Source organism: Dipteris shenzhenensis, chromosome 10 (assembly GCF_047967505.1).
Source record: "Dipteris shenzhenensis isolate YYH24624 ecotype China chromosome 10, Dip_SZ_1.0, whole genome shotgun sequence".
In the NCBI taxonomy this organism is placed as follows: Eukaryota; Viridiplantae; Streptophyta; class Polypodiopsida; order Gleicheniales; family Dipteridaceae; genus Dipteris; species Dipteris shenzhenensis.
In genome coordinates this window covers 26,750,206-26,767,027 of record NC_141605.1, presented here as the reverse complement: position 1 = coordinate 26,767,027, position 16,822 = coordinate 26,750,206, and positions in this window count along the sequence as shown.

Sequence of the window (16,822 nt, the reverse complement as noted above, 5' to 3'; positions counted from 1 at the left end):
GGTGCGTAGATCCTCCCTTATACTTGTGGAATCTCGTGTCCCATTCAAATGTTTCCAAATGGTAGACACCACATTCTTGAAGATATGCATGGGATCAACTAGGTGATTGATCTTGAAGTCGAACCAATATGGTAGTCGATAAAAGATGGAGTATCTAAACAAAAGACGATGTTAGCATTCAATCTGTCACTACTACACACGGATCCTATTGCGATGTTTACGTACCGACATTTAGCGCCCGCTTAGCGCTAATCGTCGGAATAAAAAGCGAGTTTCGTAAATCGTCGCTATATAGCGACTATTGCTGAAAGTCGCTATATAGCGACTTTTAAAAGTCGCTTATATATAGCGACACTAAGACAAAATACTATAGCGACGTTTTTACAGAGAGATTTTTTAATTTTTTATAGGCCTTAAAAGTTAGTTTTTTCCAAAGACAAATTTTTTTAAATTTTCATACATGTTTGAACTCATACAGAATAAAGAGCATTTACATCAACTGTTTCATCTTGAGCCAAGTCTAAGGTGCCAAGCAAGTCTATCTCCAACTCTATACCGAGTTGATCTCCTATATCGTCATCGTACTCTAGCATCGTATGTTCACCTAAAGGTATTTGATCATCTTCTTCAATAAAGCTTAAGTGTGGTGATTGATCTTGATGATTGTTGTCTTCTTCGTCAATATCGTGATCTCCATCCTCCTCCCGTGCGATGTCATTATGCGTATCTTCCTCTTGGCTCATATGGTGATCTACATCTTCTTCGCTAGATTCATCAATTGGATCCAGCATTGGTAGTGGCATCTCCATATCCACATCTCGATCTTCAAAAATTTGCTTACTTCGTGGTGCAACTTGGATCACGTACCACCATCTTGGATCAGAACGATCTGGATAAAAAACCACCTATATTAAAGATGGGTGCCAAATGTCGTTAATTATATATATATCAATGGACTTTAAAAACGAAAGCTTCGACTAATTAAATCATTAGTATGCACTTGCTCACAGTACTCGGGAAGAACAAAAGTATCACTTTCATTGGTCCAATGTTTGGTGGAGTCTATTGCAAAGAGACCGCTACTATCTTTTCTCACTGTCGCATGGGGACTGGTGTAAGTAGTTCTAAACCATTTTACATCAAGAATGAAAATAGTAAATCGTCTGAAATCAATTTCATAGATGTCGCATATGGTTCCACAATAATCCAATTGTGAGGAGAGAAGATTGGTATCTGAAGCACTTGCTCGGCTATCTTGTGTGAAGTTAGCCATGACTCCACAATCATATGTGACTCTCTTTGAATCGATGCATTCTACGTGAAAATGTCGTCCATATGACCATAATGCACTGTACTTTTTGTGCTATAAAAGAGCATCATTAAAACAATGAAGATGCACCTATTTTATAGCATATATTGCCACAAATAATTACTTAATTATGTCAAGAGATAAGAAACTTACATGCACCATACATCCAGATGATAACTCTCGCTCGCGCTCGCTTATTGTCTCTCCATCACGTTCGGCTTTACGTAGAGCCAGTTGTAGCCAATCAAGTGACATGTGAGTAGGGAGAAGAGCCAGATCTCGTGGATATGGTTGTGATCGCTTGTACATTACTCTGGATCTCGTCCTTGCATTTATTCTTTCTACTTTGGCCACTTCATATCTCTCAATCCACTTCTGCATCTCAGGGCTATTGAGGATACAAAACTTATTGAATTTCTCCATTTGCTCTTCGCTCATCTTTCTTTCAATCCCTTTTCCTTGGGGAACCTTGCCAACGATGCGATCATCATCCTTGTTGTGCCAAGCTTGCGGCATATCAGGATCCATGGATGCAAGAAACTCTGTGATATATACTAATGACTCTTGCACAAGCCATCCCTCTGCCATGCTTGCTTCCGGTCTTGCTCTTTGTCTTACAAACCCCTTTAAAGTTTTCATAAACCGCTCGAGAAAAAACATCCATCGACTATGAACGGTACGTGCTATAGCCACCTCATCAACTATGTGCACAAGCAAGTGGACTTGAGTTGTCATAATGCTCGAGGGAAAGTGCTTCTCAAGCAAGCATATGGCTTCGAGGGAAAGTGCTTCCACACTAGCCTTCTCGATGCTCGATATAGAGATCTCTTTTTGAGATATCCACCTATTTCACATGTCCATGCATATGTAAGATATTTGAGATATCCACCTATTTCACATGTCCATGAAGAAAATACATAATTCGATTTGATAGTAAGCATACCTCACAATACCACATATCTTGAATATAGCATTTCTAACATCTTCTTGTAAGCACCCTTTTATTGTAATTGGGAGGATGAACTATCAAAGCAACAATGAAGTCATGTCAACAATATAACATAATAATAATTACGCTAATGCATCACTATTATCGGTACACTAATTCTACTTAGAATACCTATAAGACCTTGTGCCAATCATGGGACTTGAGGCCACTAAGCTTATTGTCCTTTGAAAATGCTCCTTTCAAGCAACACATGTACCCTGTTAGTGTTTGAAAAGAGGCAATGTCTGCCTTGACCGCTGCCTCCTCCCTCGTAGAGAGGATCCACATTGCTTTCGGGAGGACAACTTTTCCCGAAGCATGCACTTGGGGCCACAAACGAGACATCCTATTCATAGCACGCAAGTCTTCTCGCACTCCTGTCGAGTCCTTGGAACCAACCAAGTGTGCCCAAATAGTAGCCCCCACATTCTTGAAGATATGCATGGGATCAAAGAGATGATTGATTTGTAACTGACCCCAATAAGGAAGCTCGTGAAAGATCGATAGCCTCTTCATACCAGGAGGAGGTTCCTCTCCATTCACCCTCCAAGCTTGAATCCAATCACTTGCCTTCAAATATGATGGTGGTGGATCAAGCTGACCTCTACGTGCGAGATGATCGAGCGAAAGGTATCGAGCATGACCTTCATAAACATTTTTCCTCATATGTTTGGAGTAGCGTGCAAGCGATTTCAAAGCTGGTCCACAAACAAGACAAGCATGGTACCCACTTGTAACAAGTCCTGCATGCGTGCATGAATGTGTTAGTACAAGACATGCATGCAAAAGAGAGTAAAAAAAGCATAATCCCTCATTGTACATGTAAAGACACAACCACGTACCTGCGCACTCTCCATATCCTGGGTAGTCATGCATGGTCCACATCAAGATACCCCTGACCAAAATATCATTGGTATGTCTAGGAGCTCTGGAAATATCAAAGACCTGCACTCCTCTATCAAAGGTGCCATCTACACATCCATGTTTTTTGCCTTGTACTTTCCTGGCACAAGTAGTACAAGCATGAGGTGTCCCTTTTTTATTGTTAGCCATGGTGGGATATTGTAATTCACCATGACTATGGGCCATGTTGACTAAGATGTCGAGCGTAACCCGAAAGGATTCACGCCGTCCATGGCTAGCCCAAGATGTAAGTTGTGTGGCTCCCTCACAAAGTCTAGCCACTGATTATCTATGTGCTTCCAAGCTGCACAATCTGTGGGAATCCTCAATGTGTCATCAGTGGACCGATGAGATGCATGCCATGTCATCAACTCCGCTATGGATTTGCATCGAAACATGTGTTGTATTCTTGCAATGATGGGAAAGTGTCTCAAGACCTTTACCGGTATCCGCTCACCCTATAAGTCATCTCTATATCGTTGTTCCCCACTCTTTGGACAACTAGCCAAATCTCCATGCTCACGATGAAAGAGAATACAATCATTACGGCAAGCATGGATGGTATCATAATCCATACCCACCGTTGTTAGCATCTTTTTCGCTTCATCTCTTGATGCGGGCATGGTATTTGGTGCAGGCAACATCTTATGGAGCAACCTATGACAAAGACAGTATCCAAATGATGATTCTCAAAACAAACAATATACAAATAATGAGTCAAATTAATGCAAGGGCTAACCTCATTAAGGCCGAGACACTTGTATCTGATCACCCATACTGTACTTGTAGATTCAAGATTGAGAGACAAGCACGTAGTTTAGACATCCTAGCACCCTCGTACAATTGTGTTGATTGCAACTCTCGCATTTTGACCTCAGACTCTGACATCATGTGTACGTGGGATGTAGTGTCCCTAAAAATGGAATCCATCATGTCGACCATACCCTCGTCGTCATTCAAGAGACTATAGTCTTGCTGAAAGTGAGAAGGTATATGTGTACCCTCGTCACCCTCCTCATCCTGTTTTAAGATTTTGTGTAAATATAAGATCTTCTATTTCCTGGTATACAATAAGATTGCGAACTTAAATAGCTTTGACTTACCGATGAGCCATCAACATGTGCAACACCAATGGGGGATACTGGTTCCAGTTCCTCCCCATACATCCACAAGTGGCGCATGATAATATGACGTTGATGTCGTACTTCTCGCTTGCAATGAGTGCAATGGCAGTATAACTTTCCATAAGCCACTTCGTGCTCCCGGGCATTGGCGCATCATCAGATGAGCTTCCACTCGTCCCTTCCATCTACACTTATAAAATCACAACATAAGCATGAGGAGGACGTATTGACAATTATAAAAAAGCATGTTTGAGCTTCTCTTGATGCCACATCAAAAAAATGATAGTAAGCATCGCTATATAGCAACGCTTTCCTCTATTCCGTCGCTATATAGCGACGTTTTTAATTAAAAACGTCGCTATATAGCGACGGATTAGCGTCGCTATATAGTGACGCTGTGGGTTAAAACCCGAAACGCCAAAACATGCGGCGTTTTGCTCATACCATTCCCTAATCTCTTAAGTAAGCAACCCAAAATCTCCTCCCACCTATTTTCGACGATCTTCCACCTATTCCAAGCAACCTCCCACTCTATTTTCCACTCCTCACCCTTCTCCTACCTCTTGTACTCCCTCTCTATCCTTTTTCCTTTTTGGTTTCTTGAAAGAAAGTTCTTCAAGAGGTGAGTTTGTTTCAACAATGTAGGTCATTTGTTTGTTAGCTTTAGTTTTGTGAGTGTTTCTTCTTGTATTGCTAAACTTGTAAACTAGTTTCCATGCTTGTTTTGAAAGGATTGAAACAAAAAACGAGATTTCAAGAAAGAAAGAAAACTCACCTTTTTTTTCTGTATTTCTCTTCCTTCTCTTTCTCCTTGTCTCCTCAATCTCCTCCCTTCAAGAAGTTGCTTTTGTAATCTCCTCCTTCCACTAACATCTTATTTGAAAAAATGGGTTGTTTTCTGTCTTTTGTAGGGCCAGTTCACTACACCGAGCGGGACATACTATTTCAGGTAAGTGCTTCCTCTTTTTTCCATTTATTATTTTTGTTATTTGCATTGGCCTGTAGCTGCAGTGATGGGCGTAGGAACCCTCTCTTCCCCTCCCACTCTTTCCTTCTTCCCCTTTCTCTTATTCTCTTTTTTCCCCCTTCTCTTTTTTCCCTCTTCTCTTATTCTCTCTTTCCCCCTTCTCTATTTCCCCCTCATCTCTTTTCCCTTCTCTCTTTCCTTTCCCTCTTATTCTCTATTTCCTTTCCCTCTTTATCTCTTATGCTTATGCTTCTCTCATTCCCCCTTCTCTCTTTCCCCCTTCTCTATTTTCCCTTTCTCTCATTCACATAAGCTCACGCTTATGCATGGGCATAAGCATGAGCTTATGCTTATGCTAATGCTTAAGCATAAGCATAAGCATAAGCATAATATTCTCTTATGCTTATGCTTCTCTTATTCCCCCTTCTCTCTTTCCCCCTTCTCTATTTCCCCCTTCTCTCATTTGCATAAGCTCATGCTCATGCTCATGCATGAGCATAAGCATGAGCTTATGCTTATGCTAATGCTTAAGCATAAGCATAAGCTCATGCTTATGCTCATGCATGAGCATGAGCTTATGCTTAAGTTTCCCCCTTCTTTATTTCTCTATTTCAACATAAGCTTATGCATAAGCATGAGCTTATGCGGAAATAGAGAATGAGAGAAGCTTATGCTTCTCTCATTCTCTATTTCCGCATAAGCTCATTCTCTATTTATTTATGCATGAGCTTATGCTTATGCATGAACTTATGCGGAAATAGATAATGAGAGAAGCATAAGCTCCTTCTTTATTTCCGCATAAGCTCCTTCTCTATTTCCGCATGAGCATAAGCATGAGCTTATGCTTATGCTTATGCTTATGCATAAGCATAAGTATAAGCATAAGCATAAGCTCATGCTTATGCTCATACATGAGCATGAGCTTATGCTTAAGTTTCCACATAAGCTCATACTTATGCATGAGCTTATGCGGAAATAGAGAATGAGAGAAGCTTATGCGGAAACTCATTCTCTATTTCCACATAAGCTCCTTCTCTACTTCCGCATGAGCATAAGCATGAGCTTATGCTTATGCTTATGCTTATGCGGAAACTCATTCTCTATTTTTGCATAAGCTCCTTCTCTACTTCCGCATGAGCATAAGCATGAGCTTATGCTTATGCTTATGCTTATGCATAAGCATAAGCTCATGCTTGTGCTCATGCATGAGCATGAGCTTATGCTTAAGTTTCCGCATAAGCTTATGCTTATGCATGAGCTTATGCGGAAATAGAGAATGAGAGAAGCTTATGCGGATCTCATTCTCTATTTCCGCATAAGCTCATTCTCTATTTCCCACTCTATTTCCCTCTTCTCTCATTTCCCCCTCATCTCTTTTCCCCTCATCTCTTTCCCCCTTCTCTCATTCGCATAAACTTTCCCTCTTCTTTATTTCTCTATTTCTCACTCTATTTCCCTCTTCTCTCATTTCCCCTCATCTGTTTTCCCCTTCTCTCATTTGCATAAGCTTTCCCCCTTCTTTATTTCTCTATTTCCGCACAAGCTTCTCTCATTCTCTATTTCCGCATAAGCTCATTCTCTATTTCCGCATAAGCTTATGCTTATGCATGAGCTTATGTGGAAATAGAGAATGAGAGAAGCATAAGCATGAGCTCATGCTTATGCATAAGCTTATGCGAAAATAGAGAATGAGAGAAGCTTATGCAGAAACTCATTCTTTATTTCTGCATAAGCTCCTTCTCTATTTCCGCATGAGCATGAGCTTATGCTTAAGTTTCCGCATGAGCATGAGCATGAGCATGAGCTTATGCGGAAACTCATTCTCTATTTCCGCATAAGCTCCTTCTCTATTTCCGCATAAGCTTCTCTCATTCTCTATTTCCGCATAAGCTCATTCTCTATTTCCGCATAAGCTTATGCTTATGCATGAGCTTATGCGGAAATAGAGAATGAGAGAAGCATAAGCATGAGCTCATGCTTATGCATGAGCTTATGCGAAAATAGAGAATGAGAGAAGCTTATGCGGAAACTCATTCTCTATTTCCGCATAAGCTCATTCTCTATTTCCGCATAAGCTTATGCTTATGCATGAGCTTATGCGGAAATAGAGAATGAGAGAAGCATAAGCATGAGCTCATAAGCCGCATAAGCTTATGCTTATGCATGAGCTTATGCGGAAATAGAGAATGAGAGAAGCATAAGCATGAGCTCATGCTTATGCATGAGCTTATGCGAAAATAGAGAATGAGAGAAGCCTATGCGGAAACTCATTCTCTATTTCCGCATAAGCTCCTTCTCTATTTCCGCATAAGCTCATTCTCTATTTCCGCATAAGCTTATGCTTATGCATGAGCTTATGCGGAAATAGAGAATGAGAGAAGCATAAGCATGAGCTCATGCTTATGCATGAGCTTATGCGAAAATAGAGAATGAGAGAAGCTTATGCGGAAACTCATTCTCTATTTCCGCATAAGCTCATTCTCTATTTCCGCATAAGCTTATGCTTATGCATGAGCTTATGCGGAAATAGAGAATGAGAGAAGCATAAGCATGAGCTCATGCTTATGCATGAGCTTATGCGAAAATAGAGAATGAGAGAAGCTTATGCGGAAACTCATTCTCTATTTCCGCATAAGCTCCTTCTCTATTTCCACATGAGCATGAGCTTATGCTTAAGTTTCCGCATAAGCTCATGCTTATGCATGAGTTTATGCAGAAATAGAGAATGAGATAAGCTGATGCGGAAACTCATTCTATTTCCGCAAAAGCTCCTTCTCTTATGCTCATGCATGAGCATGAGCTTATGCTTAAGTTTCCGCATAAGCTTATGCTTATGCATGAGCTTATGCAGAAATAGAGAATGAGAGAAGCTTATGCTTCTCTCATTCTCTATTTCTGCATAAGCTCATTCTCTATTTCCCACTCTATTTTCCCCTTCTTTCCTTCTCTATTTCCGCATAAGCTCATGCTTATGCTTATGAGAAGGAGAGAAGCATAATAGAGAATGAGAGAAGCATAAGCATACTTATGCGGAAATAGAGAAGGAGAGAAGCATAATAAAGAATGAGAGAAGCTTATGCTTCTCTCCTTCTTTATTTCCGCATAAGCTCATTCTCTATTTCTGCATAAGCTTATGCTTATGCTTCTCTCATTCCCCTCATCTCTTTCCCCCTTCTCTCATTCGCATAAGCTTTCCCCCTTCTTTATTTCTCTATTTTTGCACAAGCTTTCTCTTATGCATGAGCTTATGCGGAAATAGAGAACGAGAGAAGCTTGTCTCATTCTCTATTTCCGCATAAGCTCATTCTCTATTTCCGCATAAGCTTATGCTTATGCATGAGCTTATGCGGAAATAGAGAATAAGAGAAGCATAAGCATGAGCTTATGCTTCTCTCATTCTCTATTTCTGCATAAGCTCATTCCCCCTTATCATTCCCCCTCATCTCTTTCCCCCTTCTCTCATTCGCATAAGCTTTCCCCCTTCTTTATTTCTCTATTGCCGCACAAGCTTTCTCTTATGCATGAGCTTATGCAGAAATAGAGAACGAGAGAAGCTTCTCTCATTCTCTATTTTCGCATAAGCTCATTCTCTATTTCTGCATAAGCTTATGCTTATGCATGAGCTTATGCGGAAATAGAGAATGAGACAAGCATAAGCATGAGCTTATGCTTCTCTCATTCTCTATTTCCGCATAAGCTTATGCTTATGCTTCTCTCATTCCCCCTCATCTCTTTCCCCTTCTCTATTTCCCCCTTCTCTCATTCTCTATTTTCGCATAAGCATAAGCATGAGCTTATTCTCTCTAACTCTTATTCTCTATTTCCCTTTTCTTCCTCTTCTCTTTCCTTTCCCTCTTCTTTCCTTTCCATCTTCCTTCCCTCTTTCCTTTCCCTCTTCTTTCCTTTCCCTCTTCTTTCTTCTTGCCTATGCCTATGCCTATGCCTATGCTTATGTTTGTTTTTTTGTTTTCTGTTTTCGTGTTTGTGTCTATGTTAGACATGGGATCACGTCGCTCATCCGACGAGTACGGACAGCCTCGCAGGAGGAGAGCTCACGATCTATATGCTCCAGAGGACTTTGATTCCTCTTATGCGACTACACCGAGGACTACCCCTGGTCCGACTCCTCTCGGACCTAGCACTACAACTACCCCTGGTCTGACTCCTCTTCCACGTAGCACTGCGACTACCCCTCGGGGAACTCCTTTGCTAGCCATGCATGGCTTTGTCAGGAGTCCCGACGAGTTTGTAGCACAAATGAGCGATGAGGAGGCAGCGAGATTCTTCTCTCTGCTCTCTCAGAGGACCTCAGCAATTCCTTCCCCTACACCGACGGGTGGACGTACTGCCTAGCCATCCCCTCGCACCCCTTCGATCACGCGATCATCACCTGCGCATGCCTCTCGCAAGGGAAGGAAGAGTAGAACGGGCGGCTCATGTTGTGCTGACTCGAGAGATGTAGACGAGTCAGCACACTCACGGTCCTTTAGGTCTCCACTTGATCCGGAGACACAGTATCAGTCAGGTCCCTTTCCCTCTCCTAGTCCCACTACTACTCCTCGCTCCGGAAGCGCTCGTGCACGTTGCACTCCTTCAGACTCTGCTACCGTCAGTGCCCCTTACTCATCAGGGGATCTCTTCTATCAAATCACATCTGCCGGAGAGATAATAGAAGATAAAAAGGGCAAAGAAGTGATGGCCACCATGAGGAGGTTGATGAGTCATCACTTCAAGAGCGGCATAAATACCGATTGGTTGTATCAAGATGGCCAAAAGAAGTAGGCGGTGATCGATGAGTTAAAACAAAGATACCCTAATCTGCTAAATGTGGAGTTTAATGACAATTATATGCGAGAGCGCATGGGTTTGGTCCTGAAGCATCGTAGATCAACCTTGCATACTTCCATCACAAAGGGGTTGGCTAAACCCAGCTGGGCAGACAAAGCTGATTGGAAGTACTTCAAGAAGCAACATAAGGACCATCCCAAAATGTTCGAGGGTCAGAGGAGGGCTGTGAAGAGACGGCTGGATGTCGTAGGTACTTCGCACTTTGGTGTAGGCGGATGGTATGCATTCGAGGCAATTGTGGTAAGTCTACTTCTTCTCATTTAATGTATTGTTCTATTTGTTTTACTTACATATTACATGCACTTTAGCTAACTCTAACTCTCATAAATTGGATCCATAGCAAGCTACGATGGGCCGTCTTCCTACAGATGCAGAGACGCGACGCGCATTTCGGATAGGAACAAAGCTGTGGTTCATTGAGCAAGAGGCAATGGGAGCGACGGTCGATTGGGCTAAGGTGGCTGCTCGCACGGTATAAGTTTACTCCTACTTGTAATCTCACTTTTTAATTTAAGCTCCAATCTAATTTTTGATTTATATGGTTCACTCTTAGGGTCAAAGCTCAAGCGTCCCATCATCGGAGGCGAGCGATCAACAGGGCAAGGATCAGACATAGGTGGCAACGACGAGGGAGAAGACGCAGGTATCGAGGACCAAGGAACAGGCCAACAAGACGAAGATGATTCGGATGAGTAGTAGTGGTAGTAGCATCTTATATATCCGCTCGTTTGAGCAATTTTGGATCACCCTTTCGAAAGGGTAATTTTGTTACAAACACTGTTGTATATGTCTGACATGTATATGCATTTGTTACTCATCATTTCACAAGAACAATTTTGTATCATCCTGCAAGCAAGGGAAATTTTGTTATAAAAAACTTTCTTTTGTAACTACCAAAAAAAAAAAAAAAAAAGTGGGGCTAAACAGGGCCAAAAGGAAGCCCTATTTAGGCCCACTAACCCTTTTTTTTAACTTCTATTAATCGTTGCTATATAGCGACGTTTACCAGTGTCGCTATATAGCGACGATTAATAGTGTCGCTATATAGCGACGTTTGCATCGTCGCTATATAGCGACGTTTGCCAGTGTCGCTATATAGCGACGATTTATAGCGACGGTCCTTTTTCGATGCTTTTAGCGACACTTATAGCGACGTTTGCGCTCGTGAAAAAAAAAAATTTAATGTAAAAAGCGTCGGTATTTTCGTCGGAAAATGGCCTATGCCTTGTAGTGTGTGTTTCCATTTAATATAGAACACAATAGTTACAAACCCTTACCGGCTCATGCAAAGTGGTGGAGTCATGGAATTGTCCCAAATCCTCATCCAATCTCCTACAGCAATGAGTCACTATGGGGGGTTTCATTCCAAGAGGCAACATATCTAGGATGATTAGGTGGGAGAAATCGATGGTGATTCTCATAGATGACCTTATTCAATGCATTTGTCCATGAAGCAACTAGCAAAGGACCACAAACAGGACATGCATGGTAACCCGATGTAGTGAGACCTAAACAATAGATGCAATTATGTTAGTAAGGTGGGTTTAGGGTGCCACATCGATTGCCTACTCATAATTAAAAGTTCAATACTTACCTCAACACTCGCCATAGCCTGGGAAGTCATGCATTGTCTACATCAAGACTACTCTATAGTTGAAGTCTTATGATGAGGGAGGCCTATTCATGTCATGCACCTTGATACCTCTCGAAAGTACCTCTAGCTCATTAACCAAAGGATCTAGATAAACATCAAGATTTTTGACTTTATGTTTCCCTAGAATTAGAAGGGATAACACAACATGTCCTTTCTTAATCACCATAGAGATGGAAGATTATAATTCACCAATATCACTGGCCATACATTGTAAGAGGTGCTTTTGAGACCCAATGGGTTCACAGTGTTCGTATCCAATCTGTTGACTCTGTGCCAACATGAACTTATGTAGAAAGAGAATGTGATATAACTTTGTGTTACAACTTTGTGATACAGCTTTGTGTTACGACTTTGTGTTACAACTTCTACATGTAGAAAGAGAATGTGTTACAACTTTGTGTTACAACTTTGTGTTACAACTTCTATATGTAGAAAGAGAATCTGTTACAACTTTGTGTTACAACTTTGTGATACAACTTTGTGTTACAACTTCTACATACGACTTCAACTTTGTGTTACAACTTTGTGATACAACTTTGTGTTACAACTTTGTGTTACAATTCCTACATGCAGAGAAAGAAGCTCTCCAACTTGTATAGATACCCCATAATGGAATGAAGCCTACACTCCTCGGGGGGGTCACTATGTATAAACCCTCTATATCACGTGTGTTCAAGGCCTATTTTTAAAATCCCTTATCTGTAAATTTTTTCATTAATAAAATGTACCCCTTTTCTATACAAATCTGTAAATTTTTTCCAAAACTATTTTAAATAGTCCCTTATGTATATTTATTTCTGTAAATTTTAGGAATAAAAAATATCCTTCTTTTGAACTCACGTGATAGGGTTACATATGATGAGTGACCCCCCCGAGCTACACTCTGGGACATTGTGTGGAGTCTACTTTGGTATTCCAAGCATTTGTCTCAAGTGTCGATGCTTCCTTTCACTCCATGTCGAAAAGCATGTCCTAACCTTGCAACTCTTCCTCCCCTCTCCTCCAACCTTGCAACCCATCCTCTCCCTCTCCTCCTCCCTCCTGCTCCTTCCTCCTCCTCCTCCCTCCTCCTCCTCCTCCTCTCTCCTGCTCCTCCTCCTCTCTCCTCCTCCTCCCTCCTCCTCCTCCCTCCTCTCTCTTCTTTCCCTCATGCTCTTACACCTTCTTGCTCTCCCACTTCTATGCTCCCCCTAAACTCTTTGTTCCTTAATCCTTAAAACTCCATGATCTATGAGGGAGATGAGTTCTCCACCATGTACTCTACCCTGAACCTTGGAACCTCCTTATAACCCTGGACTCCTTCTAAATGCTGGAACCTCCTTCTAAACCTTGGAACTCCTTCTAAACCCTAGAACCTTCTTCTAACCCTGGAACCTCCTTCTGAACCTTGGATCCTCCTTCTAACCCTGGACTCCTTCTAAACCCTGGAACTCTAACCCTGGAACCTCCTTCTAACCCTTAAACTCCTCCTAAACCCTACAACCCCCAATGAAGGCGAAAGCCTTCGTTACCTCAATCATGATGATACACATTCCTTTTACACATGCATGCACTTTGTTTGCTTACCACACTTAAGCCTACGTCTCTCACCAGAGCACGACTCGAGGTCCTAAGCTACACATATAATACAATTGACAACTCTAATATATCTGTAGGTGACAAAAGGCATCAGAGCCCTACAAACTGGGAGAACCTATCTCTTCCTACGAAAGCAGTAGAAAAGAGCCAACATTTTGCGCCGCTGCTGGGGAGACTAGCATCCCAAGTAAGAGTAAACATATGCATATGTATAAAACAAACTACTTTGAACTTTCACGAAAATAACACTTAAGTGCAAGGAGAGTAAAATTTTTTTCCATTTCTAGCCAAACATATCTACCCCAAGCATCAACCTTGGGTTACTACCTTAAAAAATTTTCTTTATTTCATAAATAGAAGCCACATGATAAACAATCAGGCTAGGTAGTGGACAAGAATGCATAGAGCTTGCAATTTGGATCATTTTACCTTTTTTAAGAAAAGCAAACCGAGCTATCCATAAAGAGTTATGGCTCGAGAAGAGTTTAGGGTTAAACCCTAAACCTAAACTCAAATCCTATAAAAACCAACTCCACCCCCTCATTCTTCATCTTTCACTTTTTGCCTCCATTCTCTTCTTCATTCCGAGCCCTACGCATGACACTCCTCCCTTTCCATCGACCACCACCTTACTCCCATCCTCACATTGTAGGTAACTTTAAGCCCATCTCATAGCGATAATCTACCCATCCACCCACCGTCAATTGTTCCTCAACAGTCCCATTACATCGAGAAAGACTTAGAGAGCATTCAGGTGACACCTCTCCCTCCCTTTCGATTTTCGTCTGTCAAGTTTTTTATTTCTTCTCTCTTTTTTTTCCCCCTCCCATTTCCACTAACCCCCTCCCCCTCCCCCCTCCCATTTCCACCTCCCCCTCCCCCTTCCACCATCATTTCCACCACCCCCTCCCCCTTCCCCCTCCATCTCCATTTCCACCTCCCCCTTCCCCCCTCCATCTCCACCACCCCCTCCATCTCCATTTCCACTCCCCTTCCCCCCTCCATCTCCACCACCCCTTCCCCCTCCCCCCTCCATCTCCACCACCACCTCTCCCCCTTCTCCCTCCCCCTTCCATCTCCACCACCCCCTCTCCCTCTCCCCCTCCCCCTTCCCCCTCCATTCCCCCCCTCCCCCTTCCCCCTCCATTCCCCCCCTCCCCCCTCCATTTCCATCAACCCCTCCCCCCTTCTCGCCCCTCCATCTCCACCACCCCCTCCCCCCTCCCCCTCTTCCCCATCTATTTCCACCAGCCCCTCCTCCCTCTTTCCCTCCCCCTTTCTCTCTCTCTCTCTCTCTCTCTCTTTCCTTCCACCTCCCATTTCCACCACCCCCTTTCTCCCTCCCCCCTCCCCCCTCCATTTCCACCAACCCCTCCCCCCTTCTTCCCTCCCCCTTTTCCCCCTCCATCTCCACCACCCCCTTTTCCCCTTCCCCCCTCCCCCCTCCATCTCCACCACCCCCTTTCCCCCTCCCCCCCTCCCCCCTCCATTTCCACCACCCCCTCCCCCCTTCCCCTCACCCCTCCATCTCCACCACCCCCTCCCCCTTCCCCCTCCATCTCCATCTCCACCTCCCCCTCCCCCTCCCCCTCCCCCCTCCATTTCCACCACCCCCCTCCCCCTTTCCCCCCTCCATATCCCCCTCCCCCCCTCCCATTTCTCCCCCTCCATCTCCACAACCCCCTTCCCCCCCCCCCCCATCTTCACCACCACCACCCCCTCCCACCTCCCCCCCTCCATCTCCACCACCCCCTTCTCCCCCCCTCCCCCCTCCGACACCACCTCTCTCTGTTTCTCTCTCTCACTCTCTCTCTCTCTCACTCTCTATTTTCTCTCTCTGTACTCTCTCTTTGTCTCTCCCCCCCTTACACCCCCTCTATCTACCATCCCCCTCTCTCTCTTTTATCTCTCCACTCTCTCTCTCTCTCTCTCTCTCTCTCTTCCCCTCCCCCCCTCTCTCTCTCCCCCTTACCCCCCTCTCTCTACCATCCCCCTCTCTCTCTTTTCTCTCTCCACTCTCTCTCTCTCTCTCTCTCTCTCTCTCTCTCATTCTGTCCCCCTCCCCCCCCCCCCTCTCTCTCTCTCTCTCTCTCTCATTCTCTCCCCCTCCCCCCCTCTCTCTCTCTCTCTCCACTCTCTCTCTTTCTCTCACTCTCTCTCTCTCTCATTCTCTCCCCTTCCCCCCCCCCCCTCTCTCTCTCTCTCTCTCTCTCTCTCTCTCTCTCCCCCTTACCCCCCCTGTCTCTACCATCCCCCTCCCACCTCTCTCTTCCCCCCCTCTCTCTACCACTCCCTTCCCCTCTTCCTACCACCCCCCTCCCCCTCTCCCCTCTCCACCCTCCCCCCACCCCCTGTTCCCCTGTGGCGGTGCCCCATAGAGCTGCCCGTGGCAGAGCCCCCAATGGCGACGCCCGCCTGGCACACCCGCCCCAACGTCTGCCCGTCACCCCGTCCCCCTCTCCTCTCACCCCACCCGCCACCCCCACCCGCCACCCCTCCACCGCCCCCCTCTCCTCTCACCCCATCTGCCACCCCCACCTATCGCCCCTCTGCCCCCTCTCCTCTCACCCCTCGCCCTCACCCCTTGCCCGCCGCCCCGCCCCTCTTCCCCCCGCCGCCCTCAAAACACCCCCCCTCGCTGTGCGGCCATCGAGGGCACCCCCCCAAACTCTGTTTTTTTAAAAAAAAACCTAAACTAACTTTAGTTAGGCTAGTTTAACCTAGGTTAGTTAGTCTAACCTAGGTTAGGTTAATATTAACCTACGTTAGGTTACTTTTAACCTTAGCTAAGTTAGTATAACTGTTAGTTAGTTAATGTAACTAGGTTAGTTAACTAACTGTGGTCAATTTAACATTCACTCGATTAGGTTGGACTAACTGTTAGACATCTAACTAGACAAATAGGTTAGTTACCCTAACTAGAGTCACTTGGTTTCAACCTCTCAATTGGACTTCAAGTCCAACCACCATTAGGACCCCCCCCCAAAGGTCAATTTTACCCCTACTTTAACCCCTCATAACTCATCCATTTGGGACCCAAACTGAACCCTGTTTGAACCCAGATTTCACACACGAAAACACCACGCTATAGGGTATTTGTCTAACCCATTGCACACCATTTTGGCATCCCGAGTACTCACTCATTCGTGCCCCCGTGTGGGCCTCGTTTTGCATAAATTCGCTCATATCTTCATGTCGTGACCTCCGATTAACGATCGGTCTGCATTGGTACATTTCCTTACACACGTAGGACAATCTTGGGCACATTATTTACACGATGGTCCCTACACACACTAACACCACTCTAACCCTCCCAACAACACTAAATCCACACCCGCACTTGTGGAAGCGACACTCTCAAAAAATCTCGCCCAATCTGCATGCAGCTACATTCCTGCCAATGCCTTCAACTCCAATGCTTGCCACATCTGCATATAACTCCGTTGCAACA